The 15,132-nt window shown below is 34.6% G+C and overlaps 1 protein-coding gene across 1 annotated transcript in view; it reads right to left on the bottom strand.

The window, feature by feature from the left end:
• Positions 1-15,132, bottom strand: part of HTR2C (5-hydroxytryptamine receptor 2C) — a 115,438-nt gene that overhangs the window by 37,829 nt on the left and 62,477 nt on the right. The window lies entirely within an intron of this gene.

The raw sequence follows: 15,132 nt of genomic DNA, 5'->3' as shown, positions 1-15,132 counted from the left end.
GTTATTTTATATAAATGGAATCATACAATAGGCGACCTTTTGTGTCTGGCTTCTTTCTTTTTGAGGTTCATCCATTTTGTAGCTCCTATCAGTACTTCATTCTTTTCTATGGCTGATGCTCTTATCAGTTGAAATTTTTTTGCATGCTCTCATAAATGAAATTTTCTTAATTTCCTTTATGGATTGCTCATTGCTCTTGTTTAGAACTGTACCTAATTTTCATGTATTAATCTTGAATCCTTCAACTCTGCTGAATTCATTTATTAAATCTATATTTTTGTGTGTGGGTTCTTTAGGATATTCCATATGTAAGATCACGTCATCTGCAAAGAGAGGTAATTTTATTTTTTCTTTTCCAATTTTCCTCTGCCTTTTATTTTCCTTCACTTGATTTCTCTAGATAGAATTTCCAGTGCAATGTTGAGTATAAGTAGTGAAAGCAGATATCTTGTCTTTCTCCTGATCTTAAAGAATAATCTTTCATTATTTCATTATTGAGTAGGATATGCAAGCTGTGGGTTTTTCATAAATGCCTTTTATCATGTTGAGGAAGTTTCCTTTTATTCCTAGTATGTTGTGTGTTTTTAATGATGAAAGAGAGAGAGATTTTGTTAAATGCTTTTCTACATCAATTGAGATGATCGCGTGGTTTTCTTACCTTCATTCTGTTAATGTGATGCATTACATTAATTGATTTTTTATATGCTGAACCACCTTTCATTCTTGGGATAAGTCACACTTGGTCACAGTGTATAATATGATGCTGAATTTAGTTTGCTAGTATTTTGTTGAAGATTTTTGCATCTATATTCATAAGTGATATTGGTCTATAATTGTCTTTTCCTGTGATGTCATTATCTGGCTTTGGTATCTGGATAATGCTGGTCTCATAGAATGAGTTACAAATGTTCCCTAATCTTTTATTTTGTAGGAGTTTGAAAAGTATTGGTATTAGTTCTTCTTTAAATAATTGATAAAATTTGACCAGTGAAGCCATCTGGTCCAGGACTTGTCTTGTTGGAAGGTTTTTTGATTACTGATGCAATGTCTTTACTTGTTATAAAGTCTAATCAGAGTCTTTATTTCTTCTTGAGTCACTTTTTAAAAAAAATTAATTTATTTAATTTATTTATTTTGGCTGTGTTGGGTCTTCATTGCTGCGCACAGGCTTTCTCTAGTTGCAGCGAGTGGGGGCTACTCTTCGTTGTGGAGCATGGGCTTTGGCACGTGAACTTCAGTAGTTGTGGCACGCAGGCTCAGTAGTTGTGGCTCGTGGGCTCTAGAGCACAGGCTCAGTAGTTGTGGTGCATGGGTTTAGCTGCTCCATGGTATGTGGGATCCTCCCGGACCAGGGATCGAACCCGTGTCCCCTGGGTTGGCAGGTGGATTCTTAACCACTGCGCCACCAGGGAAGTACCTGGAGTCACTTTTAGTAGCTTGCACGTTTCTAGGAATTTGTCCATTTTATTTAGGTTATGTGGTTTGTTGGAGTACAATTGTTCATTTATTCTTTTATAATCCTTTTAATTTCTGTAAGGTCAGTAATAATGCCCTTCCCCACTTTCATTTATAATTTTAGAAATTTGTGTCTTCTCTCTCTTTTTTTCTTAGTATTTCTAGCTAAAGGTTTATCAACTTTATTGACTTTATTGTGCCTTAAATCTCAATTTCTCCATTTTTTGAAGGATAGTTTAGAGTTTTGCCATATACAGAATTCTTGGTTGACAGAATTGTTGTTGTTGCTGTTGCTGTTGAGCACTTTAAATATGTCATCCCACGGCCTTCTGGCCTCCGTGGTTTCTAAAGAGAATTCATTATTAATTTTGTTAAAGATCCTTTGTAATTTTGACCATAATGTCTTGGTGTGGATCTCTTGGAGTAATATATGCTTAGCATTCATTGAGCTTAGTAAACTTGAGAGTGTCTTGTGTCTCTCAGGTGCTGTTCATTTTTCTTCATTTTTTTCTCTTTCTTCTCCTCAAACTGGATAATCTAAATTGACCTATCTCCAAGTTCCTTAATTCTTCCTTCTTTCTGCTCAATTCTGCAGTTGAATTGGTCTAGTAAATTTTTAATTGAATTTTTGTACTTCTCATCCCCCAAATTTCTATTTGATTTCTTTTTATAATTTATATCCCTTTATTGCTATTCTTGATTTGTTGAGACAAAATTCTCCTGGTTTCCTTTAGTTCTTTGTCTATGGTTTCCTTTGGCTATCTGAGCATTTTTTTTTTTTTTTTTTTTTTTTTTTTTTTTTTTTTTAATGAGGATCTTGAATCAGATGCGTATGTTTGATTGATTGATTGATTGATTGATTTTGGCTGTGTTGGGTCTTCGTTTCTGTGCGAGGGCTTTCTCCAGTTGTGGCAAGCGGGGGCCACTCTTCATCGCGATGCGCGGGCCTCTCTCGTTGCGGAGCACAGGCTCCAGACGCGCAGGCTCAGCAGTTGTGGCTCACGGGCCCAGACGCTCTGCGGCATGTGGGATCTTCCCAGGCCAGGGCTCGAACCCGTGTCCCCTGCATTAGCAGGCAGATTCTCAACCACTGCGCCACCAGGGAAGCCCTATCTGAGCATTTTTGAGAGAGTTGATTTAAAGTCTTTGTCTAGTAAGTCTAATGCCTAGGCTTCCTCAGGATCATTTTCTATTAATTTTTTTTTCCTGTGAATGGGCCATACGTTCTAGTTTCTTTGCATTCCTCTTACCTTTGATGAAACTTGAATATTTTGAATTTTATAATTTGGCAACTCAGGAAATTTGATTTTGCCCCAGACATGTATGGTTCAGAGGTCAGCTAGAGATTCAAGCTGAGTTTATGGTTCCTCAGAGAGGAATCTATGGTTCCCTCTATCTCTACCCTTTCCTATATGCTCCCTCGACTTTCAGCTTTGAGATTTCCTCAAACTCTGTCCTCAGTTTCTTTGGGCTACAATAACTGCAGATTTTTTGGAGGTTTAGGCACTTGACCTGACATAGACTGCATCTTCCTCTTCGACTGTAAGTCATGAAATTTGGAAACTCAAGCAGTGCTGTTCTCTTCTTCCAAGTCTTGAGACCCTCCAGAATCTTTCTGTTTTAGGTTTTTCTCCAGTACCTTTAGACAGTTGTTTTTGTATTATGTTTAGAGGTGATAGCTTTTATCTGCAGGAAGGTTGGTTCAATACTTGGTCATACCAGAGGTGTAACTAACAACCATTGGAATTCAAGGAGCACAACAAAGAAATCAAAGACATTACTAAAAATTCTTCTAAACAAAAATGTTTATGAATGTTCATTTCTGTTCATCATTATCTTGTAACCTCCTCAGATTGTATCCACCCAGAAGCTGATTGTGTTGAGGGTTTGGGTATTCTTGAACTGTTTGACTTGCAAAAATTATTTTTCAAATTGTGTTTCAAATACACAAGTATTACCTGACTGCCATTATGTGGAAAATTTTGCTGCCATAACCACTGGAATATAAGATGCATTGGGTCAGTATTGTTATCTGTTTTATTTTTCTACTGTTTTATTCATAATGCTTAGGTCAATGCATGGCACAAAGTAGGCACTAAATAAATATTTGTTAAATTTATAAAAGAATATACCCCCCTCAACAGATCATAACCTCACTCTAAACCCAACTTCACCATATGCCAATATATAGCCTCATGAGGATACATATCCACTCTGCAAAGTCAATACACTATCTGGTCAGTTCTCAGCAGTTACATATTTAATAATGGCAAAAATGGCAATAGCTATTGTACAGTACCTGTCATATACCAAACACAGTGTTAGTTAGGTACTTCATTTTTAGTTATATTCCATACAACACAAAAAATTCTGCAGTGTCAGTTCTGTTATCCTACAGTGTGAGGAAAATGTGTCTCAAAGTTTCAGACTTGTTCAAGTCTACAGTGTGAGTAAAGAATTTTGCTCCAAATCAGACACTTTTTCCTGAACACTAAGGTACCTCCTATCACCATACACTATTTCTTATTGAATAATAAATTCAATTGCTTTTATAATAGAGGACAATATTCCTTGTACAGGGTTTTCAAGAAGTCTACTTCCAAACATACAAGACGTACAATTATGGCTGATCACAATTATCCCCTAAGATTCTTATTAAATATATTCCTTCCTGGATTTCACTACAGACCTGTTAATTCAAAATATTTAGAATTTCAGTGAAAATTTAGTTTTCATATTTGTCTTTTTAAGAAGACAAATGGATTTTTCAAGTTGTCTCAATGGAATTAAAGTGTATTTTCTTTAGATAAATTTATGTGATCAGGCACATTCCAGACAAGAAATATGTGAAAAGTTTTGTGGAGGTTGCATAGCAAAAAGACCATATAGCATAATTTCCATGGGGGAGGTCAATTAGTTGAATGAGATTAAATCTTGTTTCCAGAGGTAAAAATTGTGTAGTGTTTCATAAGACATTTTCCTACATTCAGTCATTCATTTATTCATTCAAAGATTACATCAGCCTTAGTAACTCCAAAAATCACAGGCATCCCCACCAATATTGACAATAATGGCAAAGACTGAAAAATAGACACTGTAAAATTTCAGTTCATTTGTGCAAATGAAAAAATACAAGGGCTTTATTTCTATGAAATAATGGAGACAAGCTTTGCCTTGCACAAAGTAGGCACTCAATAAATATTTGTTAAGTGTATAAAGGAATATCACCACCCTGCAGATTATAATCCCATCACAGAAAAAATAATAATTTTCCAATATTCTGATAATATAATTAAGGAATGTGGAAATGTTGGACTGTAAAGCAATCCCAAAGCTAGAATGGAAATAAAGAAGTTATAATTGATGTCTTTAAGTTAACATATATGAAAAGATGAATAACCACAAAAAAGTTTTAAAAATTCTCTAATTCATTTCATAAAATAATACAGTGTCAATATCAAAACTTACAAAATACTGAAAAAATAAGACTAGAGACAAATAACATTCATTGATATAGATTCAAAATTATGAACAAAATATTCAGAAATAGAATCCAGCAAAGAGTAAAATGAATGAAAAATACATTACAGTAAAACAAAACTTATTCCAGGACTGCAATGGTAATTTAATATCATAAAAATCTGGCAATATAATCCCTTATATTAAAATCTGTAAAGAACTTTTATGATCTTTTAATAGATTTTTAAGAATCACTTGATAAAATACAGGAGCCATTCCTAACTAAAACTTTAACTATATAGAGATAAAGGGAATCCCCTTAAATTTGATAACTTACAAAAACCAAAAGCAATTATTGTAAACAGTAATGCATTAAATACATTTCAATTACATTAAATTTAAAAATTGGACAGGACAGTCTTTACAACGCCCTTGAAGAAGCTACTATAACCATACTCAGTGAAGGAAGGGTGGATGTTGTTGAAATTAACAGAAAGAGGACTTCTCAAATAAGAAATAGAACTTATGAAAAGAACCAAATGAGAAGTTGAGAGCTGCAGAAAAAAATCTGAAAGAAAAAAATCACCAGGTGGGCTCAATAGAAGAATGGATATGGTAGATGAAGAGTCATTAAAACTGAATGCAGATCAATAGAAATTATCCAAACTGAACAAGAATGAGAAAAAATTAAAAGTAAATGAACATAGTAGCGACCTATGGGACATATGTATGCGTCTATTTGTGCCATTGAAATCTGAGGAGAGGAGAGATTGATACAGAAAAAAACTATTTGAAGAAATAACTAAAATATTCCATATTTGATGAAAAATAAATTTACAGATTTAAGAAGTTCTGCAAAACCCAAATGGTTAAACTCAAATAAAATCATGCCTAGACACATAATAATCTGGTGAAAACAAAAGATAAAGAAAAAACTTTTGAAGCAGCTGAGAAAAATGACTCTTTCATCAGAGGCCAGAAGGCAGTATAATCACAATTCAGAATTTTATATCCAGTGAGAATATCTTCAGAGAATGAATATGAAAGAAAGAGATTTTCATAGGAGGGGAAACTAAGAGATTGGTTGCTAGGAGACTTACTTTAAAAATTTTTAAGGATGATCTTTCTTCAGAAAGAAAGAAAACTTGTAAAAAATATACAAACAGCTCATGCAGCTCAATATCAATAAAACAAACAGCCCAATCAAAAAATGGGCAGAAGACCTTAATAGACATTTCTCCAGGGAGACATACAGATGGCCAAGAAACTCGTGAAAAGATGCTCAACATCACTAATTATTAGAGAAATGCAAATCAAAACTACACACCGGTCAGAATGGTCATCATCAAAATGTCTACACATAATAAATGCTGGAGAGGATGTGGAGAAAAGGGAACCCTCCCACACTGTTGGTGGGAATGTAAGTTGGTACAACCACTATGGAGAACACTATGGAGGTTCCTCAACAAACTAAAAATGGAACTACCATATGTTCCAGCAATCCCAATCTGGGGCATATCCCTGGAGAAAACCATAAATCAAAAAGATATGTGTACCCCTGAAGGCAGACAGCAGAAGCAAGAACTAAAATCCTGCAGCCTGTGGAATGAAAACCACATTCACAGAAAGATAGACAAAATGAAAAGGCAGAAGACTATGTACCAGATGAAAGAACAAGATAAAACCCCAGAAAAACAACTAAATGAAATGGAGATAGGCCACCTTCCAAAAAAAGAATTCAGAATAATGATAGTGAAGATGATCCAGGACCTTGGAAAAAAGAATGGAGGCAAAGATCGAGAAATGCAAGAAATGTTGAACAAAGACCTAGAAGAATTAAAGAACAAACACCTAGAAGAATTAAAGAACAAACAAACAGAGATGAACAATAAAATAACTGAAATGAAAAATACCCTAGAAGGAATCAATAGCAGAATAACTGAGGCAGAAGAACAGTTAAGTGACCTGGAAAACAGAATGGTGGAATTCACTTCCACGGAACAGAATAAAGAAAAAAGAAAAGAAATGAAGATAGCTTAAGAGACCTCTGGGACAACAGTAAACGTACCAACATTCACATCATAGGGGTCCCAGGAGGAGAAGAGAGAGAGAAAGGACCTGAGAAAATATTTGAAGAGTTTACAGTTGAAAACTTCCCTAACATGGGAAAGGAAATAACCACCCAACTCAAGGAAGCACAGAGAGTCCCAGGCAGGATAAACCCAAAGAGAAACATGCCAAGATAAAAAGTAATTAAATTGACAAAAATAAAAACAAAGAAAAATTATTAAAAGCAGCAAGGGAAAAACGACAAATAACGTATAAGGGAACTCCCATAAGGTTAACGCTGATTTCTTAGCAGAAACACTGCAAGCCAGAAGGGAGTGGCACTATATATGTAAAGTTATGAAAGGGAAGAAACTACAACCAAGATTAGTCTACCCAGCAAGGATCTCATTCAGATTCAACAGAGAAATCAATAGCTTTACAGACAAGCAAAAGCTAAGAGAATTCAGCACCACCAAACCAGCTCTCCAACAAATGCTAAAGGAACTTCTCTAAGTGGGGAACACAAGAGAAGAAAAGGACCTACAAAAACAAACCCAAAACGATTAAGAAAATGGTAATAGGAATATACATATTAATAATTACCTTAAATGTGAATGGATTAAATGCTCCAATCAAAAGACACAGATTTGCTGAATGGATACAAAAACAAGGCCCTTATATATGCTGTCTATGAGAGGCCCACTTCAGACCTACGGACACATACAGACTGAAAGTGAGGGGATGGAAAAAGATATTCCATGAAAATGGAAATCAAACAAAAGCTGAAGTAGCAATACTCATATCAGACAAAATAGACTTTAAAATAAGGATTGTTACAAGAGACAAGGAAGGACACTACATAATGATCCAGGGATCAATCCAAGAAGAAGATATAACAATTATAAATATATATGCACCCAGTGTAGGAGCACCACAATACATAAGGCAAGTGCTAACAGCTATAAAAGAGGAAATCGACAGTAACACAATAATAGTGGGCAACTTTAACACCTCACTTACACCAATGGACAGATCATCCAGACAGAAAATTAATAAGGAAACACAAGCTTTATGACACAATAGACCAGATAGATTTAATTGATATTTATAGGACATTCCATCCAAAAACAGCAGATTACACTTTCTTCTCAAGTGCACACAGAACATTCTCCAGGATAAATCACATCTTGGGTCACAAATCAAGCCTCAGTAAATTTAAGAAAATTGAAATCATATCAAGCATCTTTTCTGACCACAACGCTATGAGATTAGAAATAAATTACAGGGAAAAAATGTAAAAAAGACACACACACGGAAGCTAAACAATACGTTACTAAATATGCAAGAGATCACTGAAAAAATCAAAGAGGAAATCAAAAAATACCTAGAGACAAATGACAATGAAAACATGATGATCCAAAACCTATGGGATGCAGCAAAAGCAGTTCTAAGAGGGAAGTTTATGGCAATAAAATCCTACCTCAAGAAACAAGAAAAATCTCAAATAAACAATCTAACCTTGCACCTAAAGGTACTAGAGAAAGGAGAACAAACAAAACCCAAAATTAGTAGAAGGAAAGAAATCATAAAGATCAGAGTAGAAATAAAGGAAATAGAAACAAAGAAAACAATAGCAAAGATCAATAAAACTAAAAGCTGGTTCTTTGAGAAGATAAACAAAATTGATAAACCTTTAGCCAGACTCATCAAGAAAAAGAGGGAGAGGACTCAAACCAGTAAAATTAGAAGTGAAAAAGGAGAAGTTACAACGAACAGCGCAGAAATACAAAGCATCATAAGAGACTACTACAAGCAACTCTATGCCAAAAAAATGGACAACCTGGAAGAAATGGACAAATTCTTAGAAAGGTATAACCTTCCAAGACTGAACCAGGAAGAAATAGAAAATATGGACAGACCAATCACAAGTAATGAAACTGAAACTGTGTTTAAAATCTTCCAACAAACAAAAGTCCAGGACCAGATGGCTTCACAGGTGAATTTTATCAAACATTTAGAGAAGAGCTAACACCCATCCTTCTCAAACTCTTCCAAAAACTTGCAGATGAAGAAACATTCCCGGGCTTCCCTGGTGGCGCAGTGGTTGGGAGTCTGCCTGCTAGTGCGGGGGACGCGGGTTCGAGCCCTGGTCTGGGAGGATCCCACATGCCGTGGAGCAGCTGGGCCCGTGAGCCACAATTGCTGAGCCTGCGCGTCTGGAGCCTGTGCCCCGCGACGGGAGGGGCCGCGATAGAGAAAGGCCCGCGCACCGCGATGAAGAGCGGTCCCCGCATCGCGATGAAGAGTGGCCCCCGCTTGCCGCAACTGGAGAAAGCCCTCGCATGAACCGAAGACCCAACACAGCCAAAAATAAATAAATAAATAAATAAATAAATAAGAAAATCCTTAAAAAAAAAAAAAAAAAAAAGAAACATTCCCAAACTCATTCTGCAAGGCCACCATCGCCCTGACACTAAAACCAGACAAAAAAAGAAAATTACACACCAATATCACTGATGAATATAGATGCAAAAATCCTCAACATAATACTAGCAAACAGAATTCAAAAACACATTAAAAGGATCATACACCATGATCAAGTGGGATTTATCCCAGGGATGCAAGGATTCTTCAATATACACAAATCAATCAATGTGATACACCATATTAACAAATTGAAGAATAAAAACAATATGATCATCTCAATAGATGCAGAAAAGATTTTGACAAAATTCAACACCCATTTATGATAAAAACTCTCCAGAAAGTGGGCATAGATGGAAGCTTCATCAACATAATAAAGGCCATATATGACAAACCCACAGCAAACATCATTCTCAATGGTGAAAAACTGAAAGCATTTCCTCTAAGATCAGGAAGAAGACAAGGATGTCCACTCTGGCCACTATTATTCAACATAGTTCTGGAAGTCCTAGCCACGGCAATCAGAGAAGAAAAAGAAATAAAAGGAATACAAATTGGAAAAGAAAAAGTAAAACTGTCACTGTTTACAGATGGTATGATACTATACATAGATAATCCTAAAGATGCCACCAGAAAACTACTAGAGCTAATCAATGAATTTGGTAATGTTGCAGGATACAAAATTAATGCACAGAAATCTCTTGCATCCCTATACACTAACAACGAAAGATCAGAAAGAGAAATTAAGGAAACAATCCCATTTACCATTGCAACAAAAAGAATAAAATACCTAGGAATAAACCTACCTAAGGAGGTAAAAGATCTGTACTCAGAAAACTATAAGACACTGATGAAAGAAAGCAAATATTACACAAAGAGATGGAGAGATATACCATGTTCTTGGATTGGAAGAATCAATATTGTGAAAATGACTGTACTACCCAAAGCAATCTACAGATTCAATGCACTCTCTATCAAATAACCAATGGCATTTTTTACAGAACTAGAACAAAAAATCTTAAAATTTGTTTGGAGACACAAAAGACCCCAAATAGCCAAAGCAATCTTGAGGGAAAAAAAACAGAGCTGGTGGAATCAGACTTCCTGACTTTACAGTATACTACAAGTCTACAGTAATTAAGACAATATGGTACTGGCACAAAAACAGAAATATAGATCAATGGAACAGGATAGAAAGCCCAGAGATAAACCCACGCACCTATGGTCAACTAATCTATGACAAAGGAGGCAAGGATATGCAATGGAGAAAAGACAGTCTCTTCAGTAAGTGGTGCTGGGAAAATTGGACAGCTACATGTAAAGAATGAAATTGACACACTCCATAACACCATACACAAAAATAAACTCAAAATGGATTAAAGACCTAAATGTAAGACTGGACACTATAAAACTCTTAGAGGAAAACATAGGAAGAACACTCTGACATAAATCACAGCAAGATCTTTTTTGACCCGCCTCCTAGAGTAATGGAAATAAAAACAAAAATAAACAAATGGGACCTAATGAAACTTAAAAGCTTTTGCACAGCAAAGGAAACTATAAACAAGATGAAAAGACAACCCTCAGATGCTGATGAGGGTGTGGAGAAAAGGGGACCCTCTTACACTGTTGGTGGGAATGTAAATCGATACAGCCACTATGGGGAACAGTATGGAGGTTACTTAAAAAACTAAAATAGAATTACCATATGACCCCGCAATCCCACTACTGGGCATATACCCAGAGAAAACCATAATTCAAAAAGACACCTGCACCCCAATGTTCACTGCAGCACTATTTACAATAGCTAGGTCATGGAAGTAACCTAAATGCCCATCGACAGATGAATGGATAAAGAAGATGTGGTACATATATACAATGGACTACTACTCAGCCATAAAAAGGAACGAAATTGGGTCATTTGTAGAGAAGTGTATGGACCTAGAGACTGTCATATAGAGTGAAGTAAGTCAGAAAGACAAAAACAAATATTGTATATTAACGCATATATGTGGAATGTAGAAAAATGGTACAGATGAACCGGTTTGCAAGGCAGAAATAGAGACACAGATTTAGAGAACAAAAGTATGGACACCAAGGGGGAAAAGCTGGGTGGAGGGTGGTGATGGAATGAATTGGGAGATTGGGATTGACATATATACACTAATATGTAAAAATAGATAAGTAATAAGAACCTACTATATAAAAATATAATAAAATAATGTTTTTAAAAAAAGAAGAAAAAATATTTCAGACGTGGAAAACACAATATACTGGCTTCAAAATTTTTAAAAAGGCAAAATTAAAATGAATAAACATTTAATCAAAAAAAATATACATGCACCCCAATGTTCATTGCAGCACTATCTACAATAGCCAAGACATGGAAGCAACCTAAAACTCCATCAAGAGAGGAATGGATAAAGAAGATGTGGGACGTATATACAATGGAATATTACTCAGCCATAAAAAGGAACGAAATAGTGCCATTTGCAGAGATGTGGATAGACCTAGAGACTGTCATACAGAGTGAACTAAGTCAGAAAGAGAAAAACAAATGTTGTATAATATCACTTATATGTGGAATCTAGAAAAATGGTACAGCTGAACTTATTTTCAAAGCAGAAATAGAGACACAGATGTAGAGAAGAAATTTATGGATACCAAGGGGAGAAGGGGGGATGGGATGAATTGGGAGATTGGGACTGACATATATACACTACTATGAATAAAATAGATGACTAATGAGAACCTACTGTATAGCACAGGGAACTCTACTCAGTGCTCTGTGGTGACCTTAATGGGAAGGAAATCTAAATAAGAGGGGATATATGTATACGTATAACTGATTCACTTTGCTGTACAGTAGAAACTAACACAACATTGTAAAGCAACTATACTCCAATAAAAATTAATAAAAAGTGAAGTTTCCTGTTTTAAAAAGAAAGAATAAGTGAGGAACAACAGAAATGGTAAACAATCTGGGAAAATATAATAATTATTTTTCTTTTCTTAAATCTTTAAAATATATGTGACTGTCAAAAAGAAAAATTATAAAATCATCTGAAAGTTCTCAATGTATATAGATGTACTCCATATTGCAATTAAAACAAAAAGGGGGAGGGCCAAGGGGACTATATGGTTGTAAGTTTTTTATATTCACTTGAAGTGAATAAAATACTAATTATAAGGAAATTTTGACAGATTAGGTATGTATATGTCAATCTAAGAGGCAATCACTAAAAAATTGTACAGAGAAATATAGTAAAAATTCAACAGATCAATAAAAATGGAATACTAAAATGAAATGCGGAACCCACCAAATTATTCAGAAATAGAAAAAAAGGAATGAAAAAGTGAAGGGATAAATAGAAAATAATAAAATAGCAGACATAATTACAAACAAATTAATAATTGCATTAAATGTAAATGGTATAAGGTGTAATTTGTATCAATTTAAAGAGATAGCCACATTGGATTAAAAAGAAGAACAATAATACTATATGCTGTCTATAAGAAACCTACAAGTTTAAATATAATGTAGATAGATATATAGTAAGAGAATGGAAAAAGATAAACTATGCAAACACTAATCAAAGAATGCTGGAGTTGCTATATTAATATTAGACAAAGTAAATTTCAGATCAAAGAATATTACTAGGGATAACAGAAACCATTTTATAGTGATAAAAGTGTCAATTCCTCAAGGGAATATAACCATAGTAAAGATTTATGCACCTAATAACAGATTCAAATTTCATGAAGCAAAAAAAAAAAAAAAGAAAAGAAAGAAAAGTACAATCACTATATATATATATGTATATATATATACACACACACACACACACATATATATGTACAATGGAACATTGTTTCATCTTCAAAAGAATGAAATTAGGATACATACTACAACATGGAGGAACCTTGAAGACATTATTCTTAGTGAAATAAGCCAGACACAGAATGATGACTCCACTTATATAAGGTTCGTAAAATAGTCAAATTCACAGAGACAGAAAGTAGAATGGTAGTTACCAGGGGCTGGGGGAAGGGAGCAAGAGGAGTTATTGTTTAATGGGTACAGAGTTTCAGTTTGGAATGATAAATTCCAGAAATGGATAGTGGTAATGGCTTCACAACAGTGTGAATATACTTAATGTTACTGAACTGTATGCTTAAAAATGGTTAACATGATGAATTTTATGATATGTATCTTTTACCAAAAAAAGGAAATAGCACTTTTCCAGCCACCTTAGAAGCCCTTCCATGTGCTCTGACCCAATTGTAAACCCTTCTCCCCCCAAAATTAACCACAGTCCTGACATTTATAGTAACCAGTAACTTAACATTTTTTTATAGCTCTATCAATAAAGTGTGCATTCCCTAGGGGAAAAAAAGTACAATCACAATTATACTTTGAGATTTCAACATCTTTTCCTCAGTAGTTAACATAACAAGTAGACAGAAAATTACCAATGATATGAAAGAACTGAACAGCACTAAACAAACTACAACAAATTGGCATTTACAAAACACTCTACCCAACAATAGGAGTATACACATTCTTTTCAAGAGCTCATGGAAATCGATTGGGAAACAACATATCCTGAGCCATAAATTAAATCTTGAGGAATTAAAATAATTGATATCATACAATGTATATTCTCTGACCATAACAGAATTAACCTAAAAATCAGTAACAAAAAGATATCTTGAAAAAGTCAAAGCATCTGGCAATTAACACAGGTCTACACAATCCATGTTTCAAAAAGGAAGATAAATTAACTTAGAAAATAATTTGAACTAAATGAAAATTAAAACATCAAAATTTGTGTGACGGTGTTAAAGCAGTACTCAGAGGGAAATTACTAACATTAATGGTTTATTTTGGAAAAGAAAAAATATCTCAGATCCATGATCTAAGCTTCCATATTAAATGGACAAAGAAGGGTAAAAATTAAATCCAAAGTATCAGAAGAAAGGAGGTAATAAATACAAAAGCAGAAATCAATGAAATTGAGGAAAGACAATAACAGGCAAAATTCAATGAAATGAAATGTTGGTTATTTGAAAAGATTGATAAAATTGATAAACTTCCAGACAGACTGAGAGAGAAAAATAAAACTAGAAGACACAAATTATCAATATCAGTGATGAAAGAAGGAATACCTCTATAGACTCCATAGACAGGTATAAGGGAATTATAATTATAAACAATGGTTTGCCCATAAATTTTGTGGGATTTTGGGGTCCTTAGACATGAAATCACAAATTTCCTGAACCATGCACCGAGGCCAGAATTTCAGTGGAGAGTGTGCTGCTGAGAATAAAATAAAATAAAACAAAATAAAATAAAATAAAATAATAAAATAAAAAGGATACAAGAGCTCTGAATCCCCAAACCTGAGTCAGCCTTTTCCTTAGCCTAACATTGGCCCACTTGCACTCTTTGAAGACTGCCAAAGCCAGGGCAGTTTACTGGAAACTTAACCCAGATTTGAATGCATAGTGAATAAAGCCTTTTTAGAACTCCAAAGTCTTTTGAGATGGCCAGGTTAACGTGGACTCTAGCTTAAAGTCTGGAAAACTCAATGGCATCCTAGGCTGTCACTCAGGTTGATGCTATTGACAGAATTGATTATCAGCATCTCCTATAGATCAGTAATTTCCATATACAGGTCCATAGTGAAATTTTCAGTCTATGGAGAAAATTGAGAAAGTAAGTATGACAGTGTATTTTTAATA

This window comes from Balaenoptera acutorostrata, chromosome X, assembly GCF_949987535.1.
Source record: "Balaenoptera acutorostrata chromosome X, mBalAcu1.1, whole genome shotgun sequence".
NCBI lineage: Eukaryota > Metazoa > Chordata > Mammalia > Artiodactyla > Balaenopteridae > Balaenoptera > Balaenoptera acutorostrata.
The sequence above is the reverse complement of the archived record's forward strand: the minus strand, read 5'-3'. Positions and strand labels throughout refer to the sequence as shown.